Below are 12477 nucleotides of genomic sequence, written 5' to 3'. Positions count from 1 at the left end.
GACTTTGCTAAAAGATTTAAATGTCCAATTGTTGCCGGGCGGTGGTGGCGCACGCCTTTAATCCCAGCACTCGGAGGCAGAGGCAGGCGGATCTCTGTGAGTTCGAGGCCAGCCTGGGCTACCAAGTGAGTTCCAGGAGAGGCGCAAAGCTACACAGAGAAACCCTGTCTCGAAAAACAAAAAACAAAAAACAACAACAACAAAAATGTCCAATTGTTTGAACACTTCCCAGGACTATCTGCTGGCCATATGTGTAGTTATGAACCTTCTCCATACTCATAAGCACCATTCAAATTTGTTATTGAAACCTTCATAGTTATTCATGACAGCCAAGTGTGTGAGATTGTTCAATGACTCTCTCGAAGTGTTGGAGACTGTTTAACTCAGGGAACTCCTAAAAACCTGGTGAATCTGGCTGGGTCCTAAACACCACCCTGTCCCCAGTTACATCTATGAGGAATTTGGAAGCAACAGTTCAAGTATTGGCTCTACCAATTTAATCCTTCTACAGTCTTGGGAAAATTACTATTTTGAGTTTGAATGCCATTATCAATAAAAGGGGGACAAGAACACCACACAGATTTGTTGTGAAGGTGTAATAAAAGCATACTTTGAAGGTGCCTATCAGTGTTAAAACTGAAAAAACAAAGGGTTTAAGAAAACCTCGGGGTACTTTTTCAAGACCTTGGATTTGTCGATAGAGTTTCGGATGTAATACCAAAATTACAAAAAGCTATGGGCAACTAAATATAAAGCAGATAGACCAGGATTCATTAAAATTAATTTTTTTCATACATTAAATGAATAAGAGAAAATACTGGAAAGTTATAAAGGCAATATCTGATTATACATCTAGGGTATAAGAATTCTTCACTCTCAGTAGCACTAAGAACTAATTAAAAGATTAGGAGAGGGGGCTGAGGCTTAAGCTCAGCTAAGTACTCACCTGGCTGCCATGAAGGCATACGTTCAACTCCTGGTACTTCCGCAAATCAAATGTAAAAGACAACAGAGGGAATTCCATTCCCCCTTTACACATTAAGAGCTGGTGAGTCGCTGCTTTGCCCTAAGGATGGTTAAAAAGCAAAGCTCAGTAACTGAAAAAAATATTTTTTTCTTAAACCCACAAAGACAGTGATTTGTTGTGAAGGAACCCCTGTTCCAGAAACCAAAGACACAGACAGCAGCCCACAGAGCCTCATGATTTACCAGAATAGGCTCTCCCAAGCAGGAACCTCTCCTGAAACTGGCCAGTCATCACTGATGCCTGAGTCTCGGGGTGGAGAAATCTGATTCAAAGACTCCTGTGGGAGGTGGGCAAGCTCTGGGGATCTTAACCTCCAAGGGTATGACCAGGTTCTCAAGGAAAAGATGGCTTCCCGCAGGGACGCGTGGGAGGAGAGAAATCCGCCATTTTGAAAAATGCTCTCAGAGGAAACTAGTCAACCAGAGTCGAACCCATTGGGCATTCATTAGAGTTCATGCCTCTGCGACTCTGGGGAGAGTAAATGCCAATCTCAGCTATCCAGGCCTTCCACCTGCGAGAAGGAAAGCACCTCACGCAATCCACTTACCCATCTATCCACACGGTGAGTGGGAAGAGAAACACTGAACACAGCTGTGAAGTTTACTGAGGAGACTCTGAGACCCAATAAACGGACTATCATGTAAATCCTCCTCAACCTTACCACTGTATTATATAAGAGATGTTTACAGCTGTTCCTTTTACAATAATATTTGTAACTCTCTAGCCAGGGTTATTTCACGTCTTACCTTTAGTGGTGTAGACTTCAACATCTACCTATCTGTTAGAAATAGATCCAGCTGGCAGAAAATCACTAAGGTGAATTCAATGCAGCCTAATATCAGTCAATAGGATATAATCAACATCCAAAGAGTACTTTATCTAGCAGCTCAAGACACGTTGTTTTATTTTCATGTAGAATAGTCACCAAGATAGGCACGTTTTATTCATAAAATACACACAAATAAATTTTTTAAAGCAAAGAGCCCTACAGTGTTTGCTCTCAGGCTATGATAGAATTAACCTACAAACAAGGGAGAAAGCTACCGAGAAAGTCCCTAAACAGTTGAAGACTAAGCAACATACTTCTCTCTAGATAAAATACTTTTCAGAAAATGAAAAACAGTAAAGTTGTGTAAGAAAAGGAATTTAAGGTAAAGTTTGTATTATTAAATTCATAGATATTTTTAAAAAAACTGAAATCAAGGGATGGGGAGATTGGTCAGCAAAGTGCTGTACAGATGTGAAGAGTTGAGTTCAGCTCCCTAGCACCTACATATAAAGGCCTGAGTCTGTAACTCAGACACTGAGAGCAGAGACAGGCAAATCTCCACAGCTTGTGTGTAACCAGACCTGTCATGTCTATGAGCTCCAGGTACAGCAAAGGACACTGTCTCAAAAAAAAAAAAAAAAAAAAAAAAAAAAGGTAGAGAGTAACTGAGAAAGATGGCTAATGTTAATCTCTGACTTTCACACAAATGTGCCAAGTTATGCATGTGTACATATACACCTGGGCACACACTCAAACACATATATGCACACATACCACATACACACAAAATAAATCAATTATCTAAGTTACTGTTTGAGGGAGCTAGAAAAAGAGAAACTAATCAAAATTGTGTATCTCCACGTCTGATGTCAAAACACTCTTCAGATCTCTAACTCCTTTCAGCTTTGTTGACTGCAGCACACGTTTTTTCTGTTGGGCTGATTCCACTCCCAGTTAGCAGCTTTTCTCAGCAGGTATCCCACGGCTCTGACATTTCCAACATCTTGGGATCTCCAAGGAAATCTAGGCTTCAATTTCACAGCTTCATGCAATGGCCTCTTTAGACCTCCATTCAGGGACACCCCTGACATATGCCTAGCCTTAGCAACTTTCCTTAGTCTGGGGGGCAAATTCCATAATCCCTTTCTTCTATCTTTGACTCTGAAGCCAGAACCACATGGCCAAAGCCATCAAATCATGCTGCTTGCTGGGGCTGGAATATGGTCCCCTAGTTCAATTACATCTACACCAGCTTTCTGTCCTTTACTGCCTAAACTTGGCTGGCCTGAAACTGGATCTGTAGAGGCTAACCTCAGACTCAGAGATCTGCCAGCCTCTGCCTTCAAAGAGCTGAGATTAAAGGCATGTGCTACCACACCTGACTCTAAGCTTTTCTTTAATTCTTTTTCACAAGTTGGAAACTTGGCTGAGAGGGAGGATCTTGCCTCTTTCTCTGACAAAGCCACACCTGCTTCAGCAGGGCCATATCTCCTAAGAGTGCCACTCCTTTGGGGGTCCACTTTCTTTCACACCACCACGACTCCTTTTCTCTTTTTTCTTCAGTCAAGAAGCCTGCCTGTGGAATGGTGCTGTCCACACTGGAGGTTGGTCTTCCCATCTCAATCTACCAAATCTAGAAACTCCCTCTCTGGTAAATGCAGAGGTCTTGTGTCCTGTGTGATTCAACCCTGTCAAGCTGACAAGATTATCTCACACAGCAGCCCTGCTCCACTCTCCTGTGACAGTCCTGGAAATTGTGTAGAATATGTGCAGCAGTCTTGTCCACTAGCCAGTGGCATTTCTTTTTTTTTTTTTATTAAGAAATTTTTTATTCATTTTACATCCCAACCACAGATTCCCCTTTCTTCCCTCCTCCTGCCCCTCCAGCCTTTCTCCCCCAACCTACCCCTCTTTCCCTCCTCTGACATGATGATAAGGCCTCCCACGGGGAGTCAGCAGACCCTGGTCCATTCAGTAGAGGCAGGTCTAAGCCTCGTCCCCTGCATCATGGCCTTGCAAGGTGTCCCACCATAGGTAGTGGGCTCCAAAAAGCCTGCTCATGTACCAGGGATGGATCCTGATCCTACTGCCATGGGGCCCCTTAAGCAGATCAAGCTACACAACTGTCTTGCTTATGCAGAGGGCCTAGTCTAGTCCCATGGAGGCTCCACAGCTGTTGGCCTAGCCAGTGGTATTTCTCACTTGCTCGCCTCTACCCTAGCTCAATATCTACCTGCTGTGCTGTGCACTGCTTACTCTGTTGGGAGCGGGGCGGCTACTCTGCTGGAGCAGCTCTTACAAAGTCCTAGGTTGGAGCACTCAGAAAGCCAGTGCTGCCAAAGGGTATTCTGGTCTCAAAGTGGTTAAGGAGAAGCATAGAAAAAGGAAAGGAGTATGGGGTGGTGTTGAGTCAGACTAACAAGGCTCTGGTACCCAAGTCCCCAGATTCTGCCCAAGAGAGGGGGCATGTGGGGCCCCTGGTTGTTTGATTTTTTGCTGTGAGTTTCCGCCGTAGAAGCCAGGCAACTTGGAGCCAGCATATCTGTCACCATAAAGCACTAACACGAGGCCAGGCCTACTGCAGTGCTGACCTTCTCTGAAAGGCCTTATGTGACGAGAGGAGACTTGGCAACCTCCCTCTGCTGGGAGGAAAGGGCCGCGGTGCCGCTGGCTGTGGTGATGCCCGCTGCCCCAGCTCATTTCAACGCTGCTAAATGAAGGCCCAGCAAACATGGTGTCAACGTGATGACTGAGAGAACACAAACCAGAGACGGCCTCGCCAAGTTAAGTACATTCAAAGGAGAAATATTTATATTTTACATTTTAAATAGTCCCCAAGGGATGTGCAATATGTTTCTCATCTCACTTGTGTTTAAGAACGTACTGTACTTGAAAAGCAACGCAGGCCCCCAAGCTGTGTATTCAAATGATAGTGAGCTTCTTATCAGATGGATCAAAGTAATAGACTCTGAACACAACCGCTTTCTGTGTAAATGAACAAAATACAGGTTATTCAGATGAAAAGAGAAAACATCGTTCTAATGACATGAGCACATTCTGTCATAAGACCTGGCCCCCTGGACACAGGGGACTAAATTAAGATAAGATGTGTGATGTGTTTCTCCTGTGAGGTTATGTAACAGAAATACACACTCTCTGGAATGTGGTTCCGGGGACACTAGAGGAAGGTACAGATATTTGCAAGGTGAAAATCAGGACTGTTTCAGAAACTCAAAGAAGAGGGACAAATCTGGATGATCTAAAACTCACAGTGGGAGGAGGGACGGCATCTTTCTAAACTGCAATTAGGTTGGCAGAGCATAGTACTTCCTCAAGGTCTCCAAATGATCAGGAAGAGGTCCACACAGTTGTGTTCATCTCAGTAGAAGCCCAGGCTGATGACCAGACAGAATTGGACATTAGAGGATTGAGAAGCACTACATAAGGAAATGTGGAAAGAGGTAACTGTTCAACAGCTGAGTCATAGTCCCCATTCCCATAAAGGGCTACAACTTCTGGAAAAACACCAGAACAGGTTCTGAGGGATGTTCTAGCCCCATGACTTTGACCAACTTAACCCATGTGAACTGCTTCCTCCTACTGAGGAATCAGGTAAAATGGATTCATCTCTGTCCATTTTAATAAATACACAAAGCTGATGCTATGTGGCAGAAACTACTCCAGGTAATTATTTAGTCATTGACACTCACGATGACAGTTACAATAGTTAGAACTTATCAAGTGCTCACTATGTGGCAAAAGCCATGGTAGATTCTGTTAGGGGATGGATATGACATGACTTCCAGAAGTTCATGCATTGAAGACTTGGTTCCCAGTACAGAGTTCAGAGACAGAGCACTGGGACCTGATAGGATCATGATAGCTCTAACCTAATCAGTGGACTAACTCACTGATAGATTCATAACCCAATGGCATTATTTGTTGGTGATGGAAATTAGGAGGTGGAGCCTAGTTGGAGGAAGTGGGTTACTGGGGGCTTGCCTTTGAAGGGCATGCCAAGCTCCTAGCACCTTTCCTCACTCTCCCTGCTTCCTGGCTGCCTCCCAGTGAGCAGTTCTCTACTGCCACATGTTTCTTCTATACTCTGCCTTGTCATGCCCACGTAATGGAACCAGCCATGGACTGGAGCCTCCGAAACTGTGAGTCAAAGTCATTCTTTCTCCCTGGAAGTTGTCCTTCTAATTATTTGGTTACAGCAATGAAAAGGTGACTAACATATGTTCCTTGCATGTATAAATTTTGCAAATTAGAAAGTTCCATATCCAAGATGAGTAGTGAGACTCCGATAACTTAAAAGATTTACCCAAATCAACATAGGCAATATCAGAGGCACATATTGTAGAATATTATTTTAAGACATGTTGCATTCCTTTATGCTGTGGAACATTTGTTTAATGACGCCAAGTTGTGTTGCACTCTTTTATGTTGCATTTGTTTAACTCTGTGAAGCTGTGATTCTTTGCCTGTTTAAAACACCTGATTGCTCTAATAAAGAGCTGAATGGCCAATAGTAAGGCATGAGAAAGGTAAGCGGGGCTAGCAGGCAGAGAAAATAAATAGAAAGAGAAATCTGGGAGGAAAAGGTAGAAAGAGCAAGAGAGATCAAGCAGCGAGAAAAGAAGGAACCAGCCACCCAGCTACACAGCCAGCCATGGAGTAAGAGTGAAAGTAAGATATACAGAAGTAAGAAAAGGAAAAAGCCCAGAGGCAAAAGGTAGATGAGATAATTTAAGACAAGCCAAGCTAAGGCCGGGCATTCATAAGAAAGAATAAGACTCTGTGTGTGATTTATTTGGAGAGCTGGGTGGCAGGCCCCTCAAAGAGCCAAAAGAGCAAAGATTTAAAAAAACAACCAACAACAGGTACACTTCAAAACTCATATTCTCTTGCTGCTTCCAGTCTATGAAGGTTGGGACTGATAAATGAAGTATAGTACTGGTAAATAGACTACAGATTCTTCTCGACTTATTTGGGTTACTTAAGTTGAAAATATTATATGTTGAAAGTACATATAACACATCTCACATACTAAACATCAGACACCAAGCAGCTCTCCCTTAAACAAGTGGTAATCAGCATGTAGGCAGGCAAAACCATATGGCGCAAAACCTATTTTATGACACAGTGTTGAGAAACTTTATTGGATTCCCACATTAATAACATGCTGGCAACTGGAGGGTATCAGTTGTTCCATGTGTTCTCTGTGTAAAAAGTGATGCATGGTAGAGCAAAGAAGGCATGATGGAGGTCCTCATGTGAGATGAACCTACTGTATTTGGTGAGACCTACAGAGTTCAGAGAACTTCCAGAGGAGGATGTGCCTAAATCATGTCAGACAGAAAGACTCCTTGGCAAATACACAGAGGTGAGAAGCCACAGGTGTGCAAAGGAAACACACAGGCATGCAATTTTGTGGGAGCATAAAACACAAGGAAGATGATGGGACATGCAACAGGAGAATCTGGAAGGCAACTCTCATGCGGTCTTGATTTCATGTAAATCAACAAGGGTATGTCTGGAAGGCAATAGAGAGAAACAAGATGTTTTGATTAGGAGAATTATGTGACCTGATTTGTTTTCTAGATAGTTTATTTTAATTTTGCATTCACTATCAAGACAACAAAGATGTATGGCAGCTGGCATATTTGTTATGTTATTCATATGTTTACATGAAAAAGTTAATTCTGGGGCAAAGACAAGCAAGAGTTAACTCTGGAGTTTCTGTTGAGTGCTAGCACAGTAGTGTGAATATTTCAGAAGAGCATACTCACATACAGTTGGCAAACCCCAAACAGCTCCAAAAATACATGGGAAAATGCTTCCCTTTCCTGAACTGTATGTAGAACAAAGTTTGCATCTCTGTAGGGCAAAAACATTTTCATTCTCCAGTCTGCCCCTCTTACAGCAATATCTGTTCCCAGACGTTTGGTGTCTTAGAAGTTTCCCAGCTCTGTAGCATGAATCTTAAAAAGTCTTATTAATAAAATCAAACCTGTGGCCAGTTATTGGAGTGAATGCTGGAAGGTCAGAGAAGCAGAACAAGCCACAGCCAACCTCACCTGGCCATCTTCTCAGCTGGTCTTGTTTCCTCAGACTGGAAGCTTCTGTGTCCTCATCCCAATGGCTCTCAGCTGAACTGTGCTCCAAAGCCTAAAAGCTTAACCAGCCAAATGCTTCTAGTGCCTGGTCTTCATGCCTTGTACACCTTTCTGCTATCTGCCATCACTCCCTGGGATTAAAGGCTCGCTTTTTGGGATTAAAGGCGTGAGTCATCATGCTTGTTGGCTGTATCCTTGAACAGATGGATTTCTGCCTCTGGAATGTTAGGATTAAAGGCGTGTGCTACCACTGCCTATCCTAAGTATCTAGTAGCTTTTCTGTTCTCGACCCCAGATAAGTTTATTAGGGTACACAATATTTTGGGGAACACAATACCACCACAAAGCTCCCTTCTCTTTAATAACCTCCTCATCTGGGGGACCTTCCCATACTAAAGTAACTTGTACACTTCTAGGAAGCAGATACAAACTGTCTTCTTTGTTCCCTTCACTCTTACCTGGTGTCGGGCGGAAGACATTTGAGACAACAGAATCATATTGGCACTGCCTTATTCTTATTGTGTTGTCCTTGTAAAGTTTCTGAACTGTTCTGACTCAAGCCGCTCATTTCAAAAGTATTTTGTGTGGGACTTAAGTAACCAATGAGATAACAAAGATAAAGCGCTTAGTGAGCACCTTACAAATATTCAATAAATAATCTTTACTAGTACTTATTATTTAAATCCAACTTCTACATATGCCTTTACACACACTTCATAACCAGAAAGACTTTATGTGGTCTCTGTGGTGATATATTGTGTACCCCAATAAAGCTTGCCAGAGGATCAGAGGACAGAGCCAGCCACTAGATTAGACATCGAGGTCAGGCAGTGGTGGCACACACCCTTAATCCTATCACTCTGGAGGCAGAGATCCATCTGGATCTCTGTAAGTTCAAGGCCACACTGGAAACAGAGCCAGACGATGGTGGCACACGCCTTTAATCCCAGTACTGGGAAGCACACACACCTTCAATCCCAGGAAGTGATGTCTAGGCAGAGGAAGGTATATAAGGCCTGAGGAAACAGGAACTCACTCTCTTTAGACTGAGGATTTTGTAGAGGTAGAAGCTGGCTTGCCTTGCTTCTCTGATCTTTCAGCTTTCATGCCAATATCTGGCTCCAGGTTTTTTATTATAAGACCTTTTAAGATTCATGTTAGAGGTCTCTTCAAAGGATTTTACAAACATTAAGTTGTACCATATTTATTGAGAGTCCCTTGAACCCAGAGTTCATTAATTTAGCCATTTTTATATTTGGGACCAGCTTATAAGGTATCCCCTATCTCTCTCTTGAGTACTGGATGACAGGTGCACTTCCACATCCACCCGATATTTATATGGGTGCTGGAGATCTGAGCTCAGGCCGTCATATTTACACAGCAAGCACTTTATCAATTAACCTATCTCCCTAACCCTGATAACTCATCCATTCATACTGCTCAACTATACTCAATCAGATGACTAGCTCACTCTTCATTCATTTACTTACTGAAAACATCTCAGTGCCCTTAAGTTTTGGTAAAACCTAGTAACATTGATTTAACATCCTATATTTTTTATTTAGATGTAAGCTTGGTGAATCATTTGAGTAGATGTCAAAGGTCAATTAAAAGTACAAAAATACAAGATTTCACTGTGATTTCATTCATTTCATCTCCACGTTTTTTCATTGTTGATGGAGATCCAAGTTCTGGCCTCTAAAGCAGTTTCTTCCTGAAAATCTCTTTGAAGATTTCTTACCGGAAGAGTATATGGAAAATGAATCCTCTCAATGCCTGTTTTGGAAATTTTTATTTCTCCTTTACTTCTGAGGACAGTTTTGTTGGATGAAGTAGTATATATTGAGGGTTCTTATCCTTTCAAGCATAATACATGGCATGAGGCATGGTGGTGCATGTCTTTGCAAGTAGATGTCTGTAAGTTCAAGATCAGCCTGGCCTACACAGTGAATTGTAGGCCAGCCAGGGCTATAAGGAAACCTTGTCTCATTATATTAAAATAATAAAATATTTTACTTAATTCTTTCTCAGCACTGGGGGTTGAAGCTGGGGTCTTGTGCATTCTAAGTACTCCACCACTGAGTTAAGACCTGGCCCATCCATTATTTCACATGGATGTGGAAGAGAATCTGATGATAATTCCTATCCTATTTTGTTGTTGTTGTTGTTGTTGTTCTCATATAGATTTTTTTTAAAAATTTGCCTCTGACTTTTTTCTATGTATTTTCTGTCTAGGTTTCCTGCAGCTTGAAAACAGCACATCCAGGTGTAGACTTTTATATTGTTATTCGTCCCATTCGATTCTCTCTGAACTTCCTGAGAACATGGCTTGGTGTGTTATTATTTCTAAACCATCATTGTTTCAAACACCTCTGCATTCCTTCCCATTCATCTCTCCCCTCCCCTGCATCATCTGATTTTACCTGTATGTCACATCCTCCCCAATTGATCCACAGCTCTGGAACATTCTGTCCTGTGTTTTCCAGTTTTCTCTGTATTCAGGTCTGGATGTTTTCAGGAACACTCCTTCAAGTTGACTGGTTCTTTAATTGGGCATGTTTGTTGATTTAAAGAATTACCCAAGATATTCTTCACATTTCTGGTTTCTCTCTTAAGGATTTATAACCACATCACCCCCTCCTCTCGTTTTTTGAGAAAGCGTTACACACTGAACGCTGACTGTTCTACTACTATGTAAACCAGGCTGGACTTGAACTCATGTGATGTTTCTATCGATCCTTCCTTAGTGCTAGTCATAGTCTAGGAATGTACCTCTAACCTCCATGTCTAGTTATTTATTCTTCACAGTGTCTTTTCTGCTTACATTATTCTTCTCTGTTTTTTTTCATTTTAATATTTATTTATTTATTTATTTATTTATTTATTTTTTTATTTTTTTTTTTTTTTATTACTCTGTGTAGCCCTGGCTGTCCTGGAATTCTCTATGTAGACCAGGCTGGCCTCAAACTCAGAGCTCCACCTGCTTCTGCCTCCCGAGTGCTGGGATTAAAGGCATGTACCACCATCACCTTTAATAGCATCTCCTCTCTGCTTTAAAGATGGTCCATTTCTGTACCATAAGCTTTATCCTATTAACCATACCTGTTTACGTCCCCAGTCTGATAACTCCAACATCTCTTTCCCTCTTGAGTCTGGTGATGACGCTTGCGCTGTCTTTCTACCTATGCTCTCTTGTCTTGTTGACTGTCTCGTCATTTTCTGATGAGAGCCAACATGTCCTACGGGATAAAAGGATGTGACATGAATAGGCCTTTAGCAGGGCTTTGTGAGGATCCGTCGAGGAGTTATGCTTTGTGTACTCCATACCATCTCTGCAGTCAGAGCATCTCCTAAGTTATTCTTGTCTCCCATATTCTGGCTTTCCCTAGAGAGTCTTTGGCACTGTGAGATTTTCAGTTGCATTCCCTTCTGATTCTACGGGGACTGCACTGTACTGTACTGTGTGGGGGAGAACGTTTAATCCCATGGTTACATCTCAGCTTTTAGCCTGGAGTCCTGGACCTTGACCTTTATAACTACATCCCTGGTTTGTTTTATTTTGCCCTCTTATATGTATATTGCACACACACATACACACACACACACACACACACACACACACACACACACGCATACCACACACTCACATTTCAGCATGATTAGGAATGTGGAGCGGTTTAACATAACAAAGACAGAGAAGCATCAGGAATTTACAGATTTGCAATGTGGGCTGACAGCATTGTGGGGAAGGTCTTGTGAAGCAGATAATCCATTTTGGGGACAAGAACACTGGGGTGGATACAATGAATAGATCATTTAAAGATGTGATGGTGTGGGGGTTAAGACCCCTCCTGGCTTAGGGTCTCCACTTGGCCTCCCAAAACTTCTCCTACATCCCATTTGCATTTTAAAAGGTAAATGACAATGTAAGGTTTATTTCCCCACACTAAAGGACATTGGCTTGGGGTATGTTCAGCCCCTGCAGCCCAGGGTGCCTCTCCTAGGAGTACAGACTGTTTGTATACTCAGCTTGAGGAAACTGCCTTATCTAAACAGACCAGGCCTCCAGCAAGCCAATGCCCCACTTTCCTGCTTCTTTTGGGGGCTGGCTTCATCCCATCAGCAGGTGCGTTGGAACAGGGAGGTTCAGTTTAACTATTTTTTTTTTTTGTTTAGTTTTGTTTTCCTTCAGTCAAAATCAAGTCGTGACAACGGCCATGACCTCAGACATGTTCTTCTCAGCCAGGTTCCATTATTCACCCTCAGAAGTATAACTGCAGTGAAGCATAATAGATTCTCACTTATTGTGAGAGAGAAAGAATGTTAAGGGGATGCCTGCTGAGCGTAAGTACTATGACACAGGATGGAGCCTGCCTGGGAGGTTGGGCAGAGTAGGGCAAGCCAAAGGAGGCCCCATCTATTCTCTAGAAGTGAGTCAAAGCGAAACACACACACACACACACACACACACACACACACACACACACACACACACACATTCAGGATGGTATTGGCTCCATAGGGGAAGCTGGCTTGGAGGCTTTAAAGAGAATTATAGATGG

The sequence above is a fragment of the Peromyscus eremicus genome, chromosome 5, assembly GCF_949786415.1.
Source record: "Peromyscus eremicus chromosome 5, PerEre_H2_v1, whole genome shotgun sequence".
Classification (NCBI taxonomy): domain Eukaryota; kingdom Metazoa; phylum Chordata; class Mammalia; order Rodentia; family Cricetidae; genus Peromyscus; species Peromyscus eremicus.
This window is presented reverse-complemented; position numbering follows the sequence as displayed.